This window comes from Miniopterus schreibersii (assembly GCF_964146895.1).
Source record: "Miniopterus schreibersii genome assembly, chromosome: 13".
Taxonomy (NCBI): Eukaryota; Metazoa; Chordata; class Mammalia; order Chiroptera; family Miniopteridae; genus Miniopterus; species Miniopterus schreibersii.
The window spans coordinates 15,814,220-15,833,658 of NC_138113.1; positions in this window are offsets into that span (position 1 = coordinate 15,814,220).

Below are 19,439 nucleotides of genomic sequence, written 5' to 3' on the forward strand. Positions count from 1 at the left end.
GTCAAGGAAATGATATCTGAGTCCCTAATCATTCACGTTCCTCTGCGGAACATTACAATGCAGATTCTACCAGAAGGCATTTCAAACATGGACATAATGAATTTCTGGTATTGATTCTCTGCACTGGATTTCTCTGGACCTCATTTTACAATTGATCTTTAACTGACAATGTGATATATTATAGTTCTTTGTTTATTAGTCTTCATACACTCTCTGTTCATCTAAGTTTTCCCATTCTTTGGTAACCATGGTAGGAGAAATCATTGTTAACCATTCAACAAACTATAAAAAATACACATATGGGAAAAGTTAAAGACAAAATATACCAGAAAACTTCCACTAAAATATAGACAGATGAGCTCTGCACCAAGATTGCAGTTAAAAGCTAGCATGTACATTGGGAACCCTACATTAAAGCTGTTTACTTATTTTAAGTTACTGGGATTTATCACTAATTAGACTTGAGACTGCTACATACCTCAGCAAAGATTTTAAATTATATCTCCAATAGAACTTGCCTAAAATCTCTGGGCATCTAAAACAAACCTCTTGGATTATTTTTTTTCACCTTCAGTACACTATTTTCTTTCCATATACAGAGAAGTTGAAAATCACCCACTAGCAGTTATTCAGTAAATTCAACCAACAGAGTCAGTCTTGCTTTTTGACATTTAAAACTAAATAGGAACCAACAACACCGAAAACAAAGTTTCTCCCCCCAATAGCACAATATTTTTTCCTTAGCTTGTTATAAACTTACTAAGGGTGATAAACTATGTTAGTTTATGAAATTACAACCTTTGATGACTCATTCCTGTTACTAAAAAGCATTGACCCTCCCAGTTCTTTTTTTTTTTACTTTATAAAAAATGTGTCTTTATTGTTGAAAGCATTACAGATGCCCCTTTAATCCCCATTAAGCCCTTCTACCCTGCACCTGTCCCGTCCTTCACTACACTGTACCAGCTACAGAATATATTACAAAACAGGACACCACCATACTAACAATAAAAAACTTTAATTCATACAGTAATTTACTTTCTCTTGAGTACAATATGGAAAAAATATGGAAATAATTAAGGGTATAAAAGGTCCTAATTTTTCAAGAGCTGTTCCATATTTTTAGAAGAAATGGTTTACTATTATTAATGAACCAGTTGTCCTCAAATTAATCTATAACTGTGCTGCAATCCAGTGACACTTCCAAATTAATATTTAGATAAACTTAACACCCTTTATCTACAACTTATATGGAGGAATAATTTATGAGTAGCTTAGCCAACCTTATATAGGAAAGAGTAAAGCTGAAATATTTGCCCTAAGAGAATTAAGAAATATTACACCACATAGTTATACATATGTTACCACACTGGCTCAATAACACTGGCTCAAGTGCATGTATTTATATTATTACAATAGTTAGTGAATTTGTAACTTAATTTTATGTATTAGTTTGATAAGTAAACCAATATTATTCAGTATTCTTTTAGAATTATTTGACGTGCAAAAAAAAATATGTGTTATCTCATGCAACTTCAACCAGGGAAATAATGCCCAGGTTTTTCTGATATCATGTGAGAAACACAGATCTGACCCATGACATGCATTGATCGGTAACTTCCATATAGAAATCCTCCATTAAGTGAACCTGAACCATCAAACCTACACTGGCATGCATATATATATACACACACACACACACACACACACACACACACACATATATATAATTTAGGAAAAGCACAAGGGGCCTCAATGGATTGATTATATTTCAAATTCATCAGTGATGCTGATGCCAGGTTATTTTAATAATATAAATAGAAAGAATGAAATTTCTTTTTTTTAAATGGTTACATTTTTTAAATAAAGGTAACTTTGTGAATAAAGGAAGATGCCAATTACGAAACCCTGGCCCTGTGTTAAGAGCAGATCTTCCCATGAGTCTGCATTTCAGCTGAACTCACTGTTCTGAAGGACAAACACCTGGTTTGTGTGTCCTTTAAATTTCTGAGGTTAACATGGGCCTTGGTAAATTGATAGTGTAGAACCTTGTGAAAGATTAGAATGTAAATAGAAGACCTCAACTTTACTGCTGACTTTGGGATTTGGAAATGATATTTGTTACATTATTAGAAAACTATTGCTTTTTCAATGACAAAATTATTCATCACGAGGGGTTGTAATCATTAGACCACATTTTGAATTGTATTGATTGTTTGCTCAAACATGAGATCTCATCACAATCTTACTACAATCCCCCCCCAACCTTCCCTGATAGATTGTATAATGCTTTAAATATATTTTATTGTGGATAACATCAAGGGGGAAAAATAGTAGCATAGGAGAGTTGAGCTTTGTTTTAATATACAAAATGTAACAGTGTAAATTTAATTCTATCACCCTGAGTCTTTGATTCCGTTCTAATGACCCATAAGGCTTTGTGCCAAATGCACTATTTACTATATAGTTCATCCATGAGAAAAAGAAAATTAACCCTAAAAACCCAGGACTTGCTTGACTCTGACACTGCGAGCTGCTGACCTGGCACCTACAGGTAGGGCATGGTGCTCTCCTGTTGGACATAAATGACTTGTTCAGAAAATCAGTCTCAGACAAGGCCACTCTCTAACTCTGACGCAATGAGACAAGAACAATGCTGACATTGACTAAGTAAAGGGGAAAGTGACATCACCGTGCAAACCCTAAAATATCAAACGTCCCCCTATCCCAGCTGCTACGAGTGACCACTACTTCTTGACCAGTTTCAGCTCTGAGGCGGCCTGTGTGCGTCCCAGGCAGGGGAGAGGGCCCGGGAGGGGTGCCACCCTTCAGCCCCCACACTGCAGCTCTCCCCCTGGGCCCTCACAGCTCTTGCCTGTGCTGCCGACATTGGTGTTCATTAAACACAATCTTGTTACAGTAAAAAAAAAAAAAAAGCCTCGATTTCCTCCATTTGTCCATGTTTTATACTATCATGACTCTAAAATAAGATGCTCTTAAAGAAACCCTCGTCGGAACGGGGCTGGGATCTTGGCCTGCTAGATTATGCTTCCTTTCTCTGCAGGCTAGAAGCACAGTCTCTGCCGCTGCAACTGCAGAGCTGAGTCAGCTGAAAGGAGTCAAGGATATGGTCAAGGCTCATTTTCAGGTGACATCTCTTATTTAAAAAAAAAAAATGAACGAATTGTAACTTAAAGCGCCTCCATCACAGGCTGCCCATAGGGAGAACTCAGCTGTCATCTTTCATGAGGCTGGATTAGCACTGCATTCAATCTTCATTTATAGTTCTGCACATTTCTTTAGTCTGTCTGTAGATGTTCTACTCGAAGGTAGTGGCTGTATAATGTGAACAATACATTACTCTTTTTTGTTGCTAATAGTCTTAGGGACCACATTTCAGTGCAATTCATCTGTGGTTTTATTTCTTTTATTTTTCTACCCTGTGTTCAGTAGTATGCTAGATACCATGAGAAGGTTTTTATGTCCCCTGTATTTTAATACATAACTAGCATTCTCCTTGGGCACCTGGTGACTGTACAAAACCTATAGAGTATGACGGAGTTCATTTCAATCCTCACCTTACCGATGCCAGTGCGGGTGGCAAGGACGCTTTCTTTGAAAACCATATGATGGGCTTGAAGTACCAGGTGATTGGCTCAGGGCTTCTGCTGATGGACAAGTGAGCCAATATTGAAGGTTCCCTTGCTTTCAAAGTCACTTTGTATTTGCTTGGGCTTGATTTTATTTTTTATAATATTTTGTGGCTCTCCTGACCTCTTACTTCAATCCATAGCTGCTGTCAAATACATAAGTAAGCAGATATCCTAGCTCCGAGAAACAAGACAAATGATTCCTCTGTGACATGTGTGCCTTGATGACACAGATGGGACTATGCCTGTTACTGTGTTGTTGTTATTTTAAGACAATTCATTGATTGTCGACATTTGAGAAGAAACATTTTTAGTTTGCGGGTCTATAGTTGTGACATGTAGACAAGACTGAAAGGATATTCCAAAAACAGTCACTGTCAGTAAACTCATCTTTAAACAGAGGAAAATAATTAAAAATACATCAAGAGTGAACTTTTGAATTGAATAAGTACATGCTCGATAAAATCCTTTACTCACTTCTTTGTGGTTCAAAAAACCCTAAACATAGACTTGAGGCTTGGCATCTACTCTTGGTTTTGGCACCAATAGCATGATATAAAATTAGCCATTTAACTCCTTTGAGCTTCAGGGTCATCATATATATATATATATATATATATATATATATATATATATATAGTAATTAACAGCTTTCAGTAGGTTATTTTGGAAGTATGATTTCTACGCTTCTTCTACCATTGCTACTTATTATCTAAGGTGCACTGCTCTAGGCTTGACTTGCACCATCTCGCTGAACCTCCAAATGATCCTCAGCAAAAGGCCTTCCTGGCACCTGCACCTCACGGATGCGTCAGCTGTGGCAGAGACCAGGTAAACATCCCATTCAGGGTGACACAGCTGCGCAGCGACGGAGCCCGGAACCCAGCCTCTGTGGGCCCCCCAGCCTTTGCAGTTCCCCTGCATTCTGGAAGGCAGTGCGCTTCGTCTTTAACTGTGTGCATCCCGGGGCCAGCCTGCAGAGGCAAGACCCAGCTCTGCCACTGACCCACTGTGCGACCCTTCACAGGCTACTGTACGGGTCTCGGTCTCAGAGTCTGGGATGGTAGCTGCTCCTGCTTTACAAGGCTGTTGTGAGCTGTAGAAAAGCTGGCACACATACAGAACTTAGGACAACGCCTGATACAGTCACCACTGCTATTCTTACTCTCAAGTCCCAAAGACAGCCGTGGGATTAAAATCAACCCTGTGTAGACGCAATCTGATTGCATCAAATGATCTCGGATTACTACAGTTCACTGTGCGTGACAAAATAGTCCGGTTCTTGTTTAAACTGGAACTCTGCAACTCAAACGGAATTTAACTTGTCCCACAATAGCCTTGCAGATCTGATTTAAAAATTAAAATGAAAAAAATTACTTTATGCTATCCCTGACTTTGCCAGGACTTCTAACTCCTGTCAGTTGCATGGGGATGTCCATTGTCATGGTGAATCATTTATGAGTAGACATCAAATTGGAGGGCACCATATGATGAGACCATTTCAAGGCAGAGTGTGTAGGGTGTGCAATGTGTGCTCATACTCAAGTGGAATTAGACTCAGACACCTGTGCGCCGGTCCTAACTAGATTCTTTCTAAAAGTAGAACAAATTTAAACTCTATGGTGTTCAATTTCCTTATCTGTGAATTAAATATAATACCTATTCCTTTACTGCTATTTTGAGGATGAAATGCATTAACATCTGTATACAGTGTTCTGTGAAATGCAAACTTTTCTTCAAAACTAGTATGCGCTGTTACTGAAACTCACTCCTTCTTTAATAAAGCTCTGCTGTAAACTCAACCTGATTGTACAATGGCCTTTCATGCTGCACAGTTTCTGACGCTTGGATTCCCGTGCTTGTCTCCTCCAGGAGACCAAATGCTTTAGGGTCGCCTCTCCAGTGGAGGTTACTGCGAGACCAAGAGGGGGCACGTAGGGGAGGCACCTCTCCAGCTGCATCTTTCTCTCACCCTCATTGCTCAAAGATGTGTAACGCACTTAGGGTAACACAGCGAGCCCCAGGCGCCCACCTTTCCTTGCTCAGGGAGCATGGCATGAGAGGGTGTCGGGGGCTGCCACCCCGAGGGCCACCCTGATCAGGCAGCATTTGCTCCTGAGCAGCCCGCGTCGGGCTCGGGCCTGCGGTTTGCAGTTTCCGCGCTGGCCCAGGGCCCGGCCCGCGCAGCGGGCACCGCAGGATGGCCTCTCGGGGGAGCTGCACCAGCTTTAATGCGAGGCCGCAACTGTTGGCCGCTTTCTTTTCATTGAGTGTGCGCCTGAGGCCTGCAGTCCACGGATTTCTCACTTCTTCAGTGTCTCTCGAATACTTGTTTTGAGGTTTATTTTTCTAGTCATATTCCTTGGTCTTAGCCCCCAAGTCTACTAACCATTTTTTCTCTCAGCACTGCACATTAGCAAATTGGCCTGCCAAAACCGACGGAGTGATAAAGACCATTCTGGCCACTCTTTCTTTCGATGCTGAATTAGCAAGCTATCTAAAGGGGCTTCAGGAGTTGTTAAGCTCTATGCCTAGGAGCTAATGCCACACTTAGGAAACCAAGGAGATCCCAGGATATCCTGGGCCCAGATTTTTTTGTCCCATCAAGTTAGATGAAGATTTTGTGAGGACAGGAAATAACTAGTGGCCTCAGGGCTGCCCGTTACCCATCATTACAGCAGATTTTTTTCTCTCCTTTTCACTCTGTTTGAACATCTAATAATAGCAATCACTAAGCCTGAAGCCCATACTAGAGGATTTTTTTCTCTTAAATATGTGCAGACATTCTTTATGTAGAGTTCGAAGGTCATTCAAGGTCAAGCTTAAGTGCTCTCTCTCGCTCCCTCGCTCTTTCTGTCTTTCTTAGGTATATCTAGCCTTGTCCCAATTTTATTTGATTGCTTTTTTTCTGACTTTCCCTGATTTTACCAATATAGTGTTAGTGATTTTTAAAATGTAGTCCTGGGTGAAACTGTAAAAGCAGGATATACTGAGAAGCATAAGATTATCAAATGCCTTTGCCATAGACCAAATATAATTACACAGCTTGAGATACAGCCAGAGACATTTGCTGCTACTGGAATTTTAATGTCAAGTGGTGAGAGATTTCCATCTACTTTCATTAGCAAAGTTCACGGGTATGTGTCAATCATCCTACCTGTTTTTAGAAATAGCACCACAGTGTTTCAATTTGTTTCCCAATTAATTCTTCCCCCTCATTATATTCTTACCATTATTCCACTGCAAATATCTTCTTCAAAATCTGGATGTGACCCCTGTTCAAGAGCTGTTTCTTGCTTCTCTGGGCACATGCGGGAGAAGGGACGTCACTTTGTAATTTACTTGGATTTGACTCCAATATGATGATAACATGCTTCTAATTGTCAGATATTTCAAGAGCAAGCTAAATAAACACATTTTATGGAATGAAAAAAAGTTGTATTGACCATTAACTTTTATAAACTAGTTTCAAGGTAGCACCTTGTATAATCAAATGTGTTGCCTTATTTTTATTTGAGACATTTTATCACTACACGGTCCTGAAAAAATAATGAGAACTATTGGAGGGATCATACATACAAAGATACATAAATAATGTATTAATGCAATTAATGTTTATATAGTTCTAATGCATATTCTATTGAATTTATAAAACTCATTTAAATACCCCTTAAGAAGTAAGTAAGCAATGACATTTTGACTTTAGAAATGCACATTTGATCTGGTAAACATTAAAATGAACTATTATTTATTACTTTGTCCTGGCTGAGTGACTAATATGTAATTCCTAAATAATGTTTTCTTTTTAGTACTAGCATTCGACCTCACCATGGGGGCAAATGTCTCTAGATTACATTAACGAGCTCGTCTCAATCACTTCCTTATGTCATCCAGATTTGCCACCTTCCAGCTGAAACTGAAAAGCCCCGCCCAGTGCCTGTTCCCAGTGCCCATCTGGGCCCCTGGCTGCTTCCCTGCCAGCCCCTTACCCCCGAAGCCCTGCTCCCCCGGGGCTCCGCTCACAGCCCCTCTGCACGCGTTCGCATTGCTGACCCTGAGAGCCTTCTCCTAATCTCCCCCAGACTCTGTTGTTCTTATGGCCGCACCTGTCACTGTCTCAGGCTTGGCAGGATTGGGGGGAAATAAAGAATATGAATACTGATTCGCGGGAGGCCTGCCTACAGTTTTCCAGACGCACCAGACGTATATGAATTATAGTTTAGACTTTAGCAGAGACACCTGCTGCTGTTTCCAAAGAATTATTAACCCCCCCAATGGCCAGCGGCGCTGTATTATGTACACGTGAGTAGAGATGACCCTTGCCTGGCCTATCTGAAATTAGTCCCAGTGCCTAGCACAGCTCATTGTCCACAGGGGATAAATTAACCTCTGCTGAGTGATTTCATGAAAAGGTGCAACTGTTAAGACCAACACTGCAGCACACACGCATGAAGCTACGTCCCTCACTCGGTCAGCAACACGCATGTCATACAGACACATTTTGTCAGCTGCTGTCTACATGCTGTTACTGAATCGCCGCTACGAGGCTTAAAGAGGGCAAGACGCTCAAAGTCACACAGCTAATAGGGTACGAGTCAGATGATCACAGATCTGTTCAACTTCAAATCCCATGCTTGTTCCACTGTATCTCATCTCATTATAAATTACCTAGAGATGTACAGGAACAGCAGAGTAACACAATTATTAAGAAAGAGAGTAGTTAACACCAGCTCAGTTCTTCCAATGTGTTAGGCATTCAGCTAAGAGTGTTAGATTATTTATGTTATTTAATACTCACAACATAGTCTGTAATAGTAATTATTGTTCCTACAATACAGACACAAAACTTGAGTTTCAGAGAATCATCACATGCTTAGAAGACGTTCGTAGCAAACCTAAATTTTGTCCCCGGCTGTGTGGCTGTAAATCATGTGTTTAATCTGGGGGTAGATGTGACTAGGATGCAGGACTATGAAAATGAATTTTGGGATAAATTGTTTAGAGATGTAGGCGTTAGGCAGGATACGTGCATAAAAACTGAGTCAGAGTTTAGCTGAAAGGGGCTCCATCTAGACAGGGTGAAAAAGTACTTGAGCAATACCATGATCTATCTGAGCAAAGTTTTGGAGGGAGGTTAATTTATGGAACCATTTATGGGAGACCAACGCACGTGAAGATTAAAAGAGGGAATTTGGGCAACTCAGACATTTAGTGCCACGGAAAATGCTCTAAGGCAAAAGGGAAATGAATGGATAAAGGTATCCTTGATTACTTTCTGTCGGGAAGTTGACCATAACCACAGTGAAGTAATAGGAAGTCTGGTGAAGGAATTCAGGCACAGATAAATATTTTCGAGGAGTTTTATGGACAGCAAGCTCTCATATCGCACTTTTAAAAGGGGCATATAATTTAACTCTACATTCAGCTTTACAGATACAACAAAATGCCATTACTGCGATCAATAAAAGAGATTCAAACATTTTCTGCAATTATTTTTCCAACACATAATTTAAAGGCAGATAGAGAATAGACAAAACAAAACAGCTTTGTATGGCTAATTTTAATTTATTTCTTTGATTAGTATCTCTAACTTAAGTTCATATTAAAATAGAGCAGAACATTTTCCTCTATGCATAGGAAATATATCTCATTGTAAAGGTTAATAACTTGGAAAGTATGGCAGCGACTTGCTTTAGTATTGGCTTGATAAAGGGGAAATGTTCTGCTACTGCCAACTTTGAAGCTTATCACTACAGCCATTGGAGTGTGATTGAGCTAAATAAAAGGGCCCTAGCAAAACTGATAAGAATTTTCTTATTCATGTTAGTTACATTTAAATGAAGTGATTTTACTCTCTTTACCCATAAAAGATAGCATTTGAGAAGGTTCGCTTTGAGAGGTCATTTGCAGATATAACACTTTCTTTTCTAAGTTAAGTAAAAATGGCTTTTATCTTTCCAAAGATCCTCATGTTTCACTCAGACATTGAAACTTTCACAGAGATTACACCAGCAATGTCAGCGTGGAAAGACCTCCCACATTGTGAGCTATGTCACCACATGCGGATTGAGTGAGATGAATAATATTGTTTTATAGAAAGTATCTGAAGAAGGGCTAGAATAGACTTTTAAAATATGTATGCTTAGTTTTAACTGCTTTTTAAGCTTGAGAAGCACTTTTCTTTCAATGTAAACAAGGTGCTGAAAAATCCCTAGAGATCCAACCTATACTATTTTAAAGACTTTAAATAAACTTCTTCATTTTTGCCCTTCGTTTCACTTTTTAAAAACCATAATTACATTGGAGCTTTGATTACAGAGGGTATGGATCAACACCACTGCAAGGTATTTTAGAAGAGTACCATCCTATGTAGCACTCACCGTGCAGGGAAGACTTCATCCCTACGGGTGCTTGTACCTGGAACGGAGAGCACACTCGGAGCGGATCACCAGGGGATCTTCGTTAAAGAGCTTCGATGGTCAAGGGGGAGCCTGAAGGGAACCTACACAGGATTCCACACACTCGATGTGGTGTCAAGAGCTGGCTGTGGCTACCAGGGAGCATAAGCTCACCGTCGCCATCTCCATCGGCCAGCCCTCCACAAAGCCACCCCTAATAAAACACAACACCCAGTTAAAAGCCAAGTCCTGTTGGTTTGTTCAAGAAACGTTCCTTAGCCTTGTGTTTCAACTGACGTGCTACCTGTAGCTTCTTCTCTACAGAAATTTGGGAGTTTTTGCTAAGATACATATATACATATGTACATACACATTATAATATATGTTATGTTGTAATATATTAAATATATTTTAGATATAATATATGATACAATCTTACAATACATAATAGAATATTACATAGTTATACATTACCTTATTTATATTATATATAATAAACACTTTTGTGTTATAATATATAATACATTCATTCCTGGTTATCATCTATAAGGACTGAAAATACTGTCCAAGTAGGTTCTACATGTTCGCGAGCGTCTGCCCTCATGAGTGAGCCCAGCCCATGCCCACTCCTGCCAACCGGTCAAGTGACAATTCTGTCAACGTACTCAGAGAGTAAATCTTTTCTCTTCTTTACAGCTTATTTATCCCCCCCGCCCCTGAATTTTGTGGCCCCTTCCCTTGCCTCCCTGCCTCTGGATGTTCCCTTTAAAATGCCGCCTGCCCCGGGCCGCCCTCCGCCCGCCCCTCCGGCCGCGCCTGCTCCGTGCCCGCGGCCGCCCTCGGTCCCCGACCTGCGTCCCCAGCCGGCTGCCGGGGTCCGCGCGGCTCCGGTTAAACATGGAAACGTGGAATCAGCAAACAAACGAGGCAACAAACGCAGCCTTTCAGCATGGTTAGCTTGTTCAGCGACCTCCCAGCTCGATGTGGTCACCGAGGGCAGACCTGCCTTTGTGTCCCTGGCGGCACTGTCCCCTACCGCCCCCGTTAGTAGGCCATCAGACCCTGTTGATTCTACGGCTTGGATCCCTGGAACCATGTGCCTTTTAGACACTCCCTCTGCCGCTCACCTGGCCGGACTCCTGTCGTTTCTTGTAGGAAATAAGGAAGGAGCCCCCCCCCGCCTGGCTGTAATCGCACCCCCCCCCCAGCCCCGCAGGTACCCACTGCCCATGCCCCCGCTGCCAACCAGGTCACGTCGCTCCCACTGAAATCTTTCCGAAACACCCTCAGGATCTCCTCATCATGGTACACAGTCCCGCCAACGTCTGGAACCTGCCACCCTCTTTCTCATGTTCATGTCTGCGTCCTACGCACGCGGTTCTCCTACTCGAGATGCGCTTCTTCCTTCCCCATCTTTTTTGTTCTTGCATCTTTCACCAAAAATTGACCTGAACACAGCCTTCAAAGGAAACCTTCCCTAGGCCCCCCCAGAGCCCCGGGCCCCGCTCTGTGCACCCAAAGAGGCCCGCACACCATTCTTACTCGACAGTTGTCACACCTTAATGTGCCCAGTAACCCACTTGTCTGTCTTCTTTATGCCACGAGCCCTTTGAGGCCAGCGGCCCTGCTTTAATCTAATTTTAAATATATTATTTTTAAATAAATTGAAATTTATTTAAGTTTGCATCTGTTATTGAGTCTGCTACACGTTACGTGGCAAATGAGTATTTACAGAATAAAGATAAAAGTTGAAAAATATTATATAGGAAATACTTTTTCTATTTTACTTGGAAATTTTATTACTTTTTATTACCCCCTCCCCATTTCTGTTATCTATTTTCAAGTGCTCTACAAAACAAGAGCTAACACTTATAAGAATAGTAATATTCTTTACAAATAGGTAGTTCCTGGGTTCTCTAAATAGCTAAATATTTGAAATTATATCTCTTTTTTTTTGAAAAATATTATTGAATTTATTGGGGTGACATTGGTTAATAAAATTATATAGGTTTCAAGTGTATAGCTCTATAATACATCATGTGTATATAGTATTGTGTGTTCCCCACCCCAAGTCAAGTCTCCTTGGGCCACCATTAATCCCCCCTTTACCTCTTCTCCCTGCCCCACCCTCTTTCCCTCTCGTAATCACCATTCACTTGTCTGTGCCTTGTGTCTATGACTTTTACGTGATTTCTTGGAAAACTAGTATTGAATCATGTATTGTCAGAAGGCATTCACTCAAATACCTCAAGAAACTGCTTACTTCCAGGGCAAGGCAGTTAGGAACACACACAGGAATTACCTTCCTAGGGTAGGAGAGACGCAATGTTGCCTGCTTCTTTCATAAGGAAGTTAAAAAATAGCTTCATTAAAAGAAAAGAAAGTCAGTTCTCACTCTCCTAAGAGGTGCTCTGAGCATCTTCTTTATTTTTTTATCTGACATTTTACAGCTTATAAATATAGCCATGATTCTTCTAATATTACTTTTTGGTAAGGAGCAATAATGCTCTGTGTGGATTTGTGATCATTATTGGTTTTACAGACTCCCTCTGGAAACTGCCAAGTGCATTTGTGCCTGTTGTACTAATTCACTAACATTAGTTGGTCATTTAAAAATCCAATTTTAGATCTCTAGAAACAAGCATCAGTGTTCAACTATGTATGTGGATAGTATTTTGTCTTTACTCAGTTTAACTCACTTCATATTTTCCATGAACCTACTATGTGTTGTGAGTTAGACAAAGCTCCAAAGGTCTAAGGCATGAAAACTGCAGCCAGGAAAATTTGCATTTTTAATGAATGTGGAGCATAAGAAGGAAAGATATGCAGATATAATATATAGTAAGTTAAATGTCCAAGAGTCTGGACCTTCAGTATATTGTTCACCTAAGGGCACCAATTATTATTCCCAATCTCCCATGAAAACTGGGTTATTAGGAAGATTCTGATATTCTGAATTACAACTCTCAGGATTTCTTTAGACTAAGGAGTGTGCACAAGTAGCCAATTTATAATGAAAAATATTATACTCTTAAAGCAACATGAACATAAGGTTTCTTATGACAATAAATATGATGTAATATTTTCTAAAATATTCACTGCAAATAAATATACTTTAAATTCAGAATAACTGTGGATGACAAGGACTGGTTGTACTCCTTGAGAGGGTAATTCTACTTCTAGGGGCCCTTGCAAAGAAAGTACCTGAAACATTAAAAGAAATAGGTGTATGCAAATGTTCAAATTAATGTTATGAGGGCAAACATAGTAAGTGACCATGAAGCAAGCGATACAATAGTAGGCGTTTCCAAAGCATTGACCCAGACAGTAAAATAATCTTTTTCTAAGTTTATGTTCGGAGAAATGCTTTTGCTATAATAAGTAACATGGTCAGAAATCAGAATTCTATTTGTGGTATAAGTATGCCAAATGAAGCAAAATATTCATGGAAAAGGGAGTTAGTAATGAGCATATCAAACATTTAGATGGCTTTATCTGAGCACTGTCATGCTTTTTACTACTTTTTATTCTACTCTTAAATAATTTATATTTTTAAAACCATGGGCATATATTACAACTGTCCTGTAAAAATAAATTTTATTTAAAATTTAAATAAATTACATAAAATAAATGGAATTGGTTAAGATCTATAAATCTAGCAACAATTCCACATTTCCATCTGCTGGAATGACCATCTCTGTCATTTTGAATTCTGCTGGTTTGCTTTGTGTTCTGACACTCCAGCTAGTAAATCAAAGGTCATAGAAATTTCATCTCATAGGATTCATTTTGCAGATGAATGATTATAATTTATCATAAAACAACTAAAACTCATAAAATAGGACTATATAAAATGACAGTGCCAATGCTCATCACATGTTAATGCTCCCTATTTTTTTTTTTCTTTTGGGACAAATATGTACCTTAATATATTCCAACTTTAGTAGGTTTATAGACAATGCAAATCACATTTGCAGCTATCACTGATCCTGCTTTAAATTTTCTAGATAGCATAAATAAATCTGAGAAGAAACTTACAACTAACTTACATCCAAACTACTACTGACCAGTTTAGCTGCCAAGCTTGGAATATGATGATAAAAACCGTGCTCTCTGTGCTAAACTAACCCATATACCATGATTTTTTAACAGACTGTTTTAAAATTTCTCCAATACCTACATTGCAGAAAACATTTAGTGTAAGGTTAAGATGAAAGAAAATGTGCATAGTAAATTTCTTAGTTGACACTAAGATCAATTGATTAATAGCTGCAAAATGAACTGGAGATCACAGGGGTAGGGGTAAAGTTGGTTATCAGTTCTCTATATGCATTATCCAGAGTCACAAACACAAGGTGATCATTTCTTTTTTCAAAAAATAATCTTGAGTTTCCATTTTTGACAAGCTTGTCACACAGAAAGCTTGAATTGGAGTGATAAAAATCCTGCACATTTCTGAGCTCAAATAACTCAGTTGGGTCAACACTTCGCATTTAGAACAGCAAACTAAATTTAATTCAGTTTTAAGGGGAATGAAAAAAGACTGCAAAAGTAATAGAAATACACTGCCCCATGAAAGCAAGGTGAGGAAAGCCAAGAAGGTAAAATGGTGGAGAAAAGACTGCTCGAAATAAATGATATTAGAAGAAAGATAATTGCCTATCTACTGTGTGGGAAATAATATAAGCCATTTGGAAGAAAGGTCACTTAAAAAAGGAAAGCTTTAGCATCGCCTTCACAGTAGACTTCAGCAAATCTGAACACTCGTTCAATTTTAATTTTTAGGTTTTTAATCTGGTATTGATGATTGTTGCTACCCACAAATTTTATTCTGATGTTTTTGGTTGCATGTTAAAATGTCAAGCTCAAAGCAGGTAAATAAAACTAGCATAGAAAAATGAGTGTAGGATAGATAATAGTGACTTGCCTTTTGACCTTTTATAAGCCATTTTGATAGACTGTATTGGCTCTGGGTGCAATAGAATGAAGCATTAACAAACCTCATTTTATAGGTAATGCAAATTTGTTACTCCCCAGACCAGAAAACATAGACTCATTTTAGGCCAGAGGAAAATGACTTTTAGCCACATTTATTCTAGTTCGGACATGATAGGCAGAAGCAACTTCTTCATCCTGTTGGCTTATTTGCTCAACAATATGTCACGTGGAAAAACAAGTTAGAATCATTGACTGGATGTGACGCAGGGGCTCCGTCAGCCTGGGAGGAGCCTGACTGTGCTAAGGAGGCATCACTGCTCAGCACACTGCCGTCATGTGAAGGTGGACTGACAGGTACATTGGCATATCATTAAAATGGATTATAATTAAAAAATAGAAACATATATGAAGTGATTTATTTACATCAAAGTTACTGGAATGAAAAAACTCACAATTTAAAATAGAATAATCCACTTTCCAGCAAAGATATCTGATATTTGAATTACCAATTACATATATTCTTCATTGTTTGAGAATAGTACATGTAAAGGCTAAGTGAATTATAAACTATTAGTAACATCACTGCCCAAATCAATCATATTACAAAAATATAATGATACAACAACATCCACAGAGTCATAAGTTTAAGTTATACACACACACACACACACACACACACACACACACACACACACTAGACCAAGTACCTCCTTTGTATAAGGGTAATTATATTTAATGACCACAAAGCATCGATACATGAACTTGAATTTTCACTTCTTTGCTATTTTGTCTGTGACAGCCACAAAACAAATAAGGCCAAGCACTCGGAAAAAAACAAACCATGAACTTGGAGAGAAAGGGGACAATTCAACCCAACTCAAAGAGCTCTAGCTCTCCAAATAAGAGAAATAGCTTGTAGGTGTAGAATATACGAACAACAGCCAATTTCACACCCTTGAGTCAACACGGGTGGTTCCGAAGGGGATAGAATATTTTTATTCATATTAGGCAAAGAGAAAACTCCCCAGGAGGGGCTACGCCCCCTCATGTGTTTGCTGAGAACTTCACGGGCTCTCCTGCTACCTCCCCCACCGCGGCCGCTACTCGATCAGAGGTGACTGCGTCACCCGAACAGGGGACAGGAACGGTAACCTGGCCGCAGCTCAACGAATGCAACAGCTTGCTGGGCTTGTACCAGTACAGAGATTGTTCTGATTTCTTTCAAGTCACGGCCAAGGTAAAACCTTGAGATTTCCCAAACTTAGCGTGTAGATCCCCATCTCGACACGTGCCCTTTCTTATGAGGATCTCAACCTCAAAGGGCACGAGCAGTAAGCTCTAGGACGTAAGGGCAGGGTCGCAAGAGGACACGCAGCGCTCACGAACACTCTGCCACCTGTTTAAGGAAACCAGCTGAGCAATTATTTCAACAAATGCCCCGATCAAAGATTTATTTCATTTAATCATTGTCTTCCTTCTCATCCACATAACGTGCACAGTCTGTGCCAAGAGGTGTGGTCAATGTTTTAAAAGCACAGATACATGAATTCAAATTTTCACTTCTTTGCTATTTTGCCTGTGACAATAACAAAATAAATAAGGCCAAATACTAGGAAAAAAACAAACAACCATGGACTTTGAGAGTAAGGGGACAATTCAACCCAATTCAAATAGCTCTCGCTCTCCAAATAACAACCTAGTTTTAAATATTTTATTAATGAGAAAACAGGCAGAGAGACATCACGTAATTTGCGCAACGTCTCCTAAAGAGCAAAGGGTAAAGTTGGGCCTTGAACTGTGACCATAGGATTTTAGAGCCCAGACTCCGAACCACAACATTGTACAGCCCCTTATGGTATTATTTTTAAAAATCTGTTTAAATAACTAATGGTATTTGATGTAAATGCAACTTCATATCCCAAATTAATCATTCATGGAGTGGAAAAGGAGATCCTAAATTTATCCTCACTTCACATACCTGCTAAAGCCTAGTGTATCTGGCAAATATTTGGCACTTATTATGTATTTGCTGAGTCAACAAATGAGGGAACACAGTATGAATATCCAAATGAACTTAGGGAGATGTCATTACCTAAGGCTCAACATTTTATGAAATGCTGGCTTTCAACCTGTTTCAAGCTGATAGCAGTGCTTTGGAAAGTGCAACAGCTCAATCATTATAAAGACCAGAGGCACTGGGGTCATTAGTTGGTCAGTTCCATGATACCCATTAGATTGAGAGTTGATCAGAAAAAGGTTAGACCTAAACTCGAGTAAAGCATTATGGACTTTTAAAGGACAAGCGCTAACAATGTGGTTAGGGAAACATACAATACGGATCAACATCTGTAGCTAGAACTAAAAGCAGGTGCAGTAGAAGTACTTGTTGACTGATGCCTTGGATCAGTAAATTCAGTTATCTTTATGTAACTCTGACACTTTTTAAATTATACCTTAGTAAATCAAACCCATTTTGGGAATAATCCTCAATTTTGATTTCATTGTGTCTGTCTTGTTTCATGACCAAGGTTCTTTTTTATTGCAGAAAGCAACTTAATAGGTCAATATTTAAATACAAAGCATGTGGTCAAAAGCTACTGACTGATGAGAGATCAGATTCTAAGCAGCATTTTGGGGAATTAACAAAATTATAGTAAAAAAATGAGGCAAATGCCAGTTGGGGAGTAATCTAAAATGTCTGTACCTTCTGTAACATCTGTGGAAAATTTCCAAGAGGGTTCCTCTAAGGAAAAGGCTAATTATTTCAGATAGCTCCGCTGTAAAGCCACAGCTCTGTAACCTCTTGACAAGACATGCAACTTTTAGAAAAGAGTTGAAAGAGCTCTGAAGGAGAGGGAAAGAGCTGGCTGCCATGGAGAAAATGATTGGGCTCTACAACTGCCTACCCTGGAGGGTGACAGAGAAACCCCATTGCTGAGACAGAACAAACCATAGCAATTTTATCTCTAATATATTGACTAATATAGTGCTTAAGAAAAGGCCTAAATACTCATGGACATTTTTTAAAAAATGAAAATCTTAAATTAGTACGCAAAACATTACCTGTTTTAATAAAACTCAATACCTAAGTCCTGATATGTAGACCAATGCCCAAAATATGAATCTTTGTATATTTATTTCAATAGGAAAACAGAATAAAACACTAGTAAGTTAATTTTCTCTTCTAAAATTTTCATCTGCTATGTTCACCCAAAACATTTTTGAAGACAGTAATTTGGAAAATAAGGCAAAATTAAATCACTGAGTTTTTGCCTTTGAAGAATTTTAAGTAAATGATATTTTTAAAGATTTCCAATGTCTAAGTTCCACCTGAGGATTCTGAGTAACACAAAGTCCAGGACGTCTGGCAGTGGGCGATGGCAAAGGCCTGGGACTTTGAGATACATCAGACTTAGCACCTGAGAAACTACTCACTTTTTAAATAAGTTTTCTACATTTTAAAAAATAACTCTTCCCTCTGAATATACCTGAGCGCCTTTCTTCCTTCCGATGGCGGCCGTGATACCTTCCTCACATCTAAATCTATACCAAATTTCTACTTTGTTTCCATACTTCCTTTATATTTTTATTTTTGTGGCCTTGATTTTTATTGCTCTCTATCTGCACTCATATCCCCTAACATGGAAACCACAAAAGATTAAGACTATATAGAAAAAAAGTAAGAAAAAGGAGAAAGGTTCATTTGCATTTGTGCAGAGAGGAAAATTTTAGACAGAACAGCGTGTCGCAGCTTCTTTCATTCCGTGCCCTTTAAATATACCTAAAAGCCATAAGCTCTGCTTTAAGGTTATTTAAAATTGCAGAATACATCTCATGTGATGTAATGAAAATCAATCATAAACCTAAATTTATGTTGAGTAGGTTTTTTCCAACTATCCCAGACTCCCTCCAACCTTTCCCTCAATTTGATGTGTCATTTTAAGGGGCCATTCACGATGTCACCCCTCATTGGAGAAGCACTTGCCTAAATTTTACAAACAACTGAGCAAACAATTCCCTCTCCACATGCGGGTCTCTGGACGTTGGTTTAGAAATCTCCTCATGGGCGCTTGGGACAAATGTTTGAAATGCAAACCCAAGCGTTATAAGACAGACCATCAGATCTGTAGGGGGGCTCTCCAAAACAGCGGCAAATCGAAGCCACATCCGTAGCCAAATGGCCTGCTAATCTCAGTCAAGCCCATGTGGGATCACAGGACATCCACAAGGACAAACAGCAAAGGAACGCTGACAGAGCTCGAGTGACCAGATGCTCAGGGGCGCCTGGAAGCCTGTCGTACAGGCAGACACAGAATAAGGAGGCTTAAAGCGCCAGAGGAGCCCAGCACAACGCCCACCTCAAGTAAACAGGGTTTTTGTACTGTTTTTATTCTTTCCCCCCAGTTTTGGTAGATTGATTGGCTTACATGGCGACAGAGCCACCTGAAAGAGC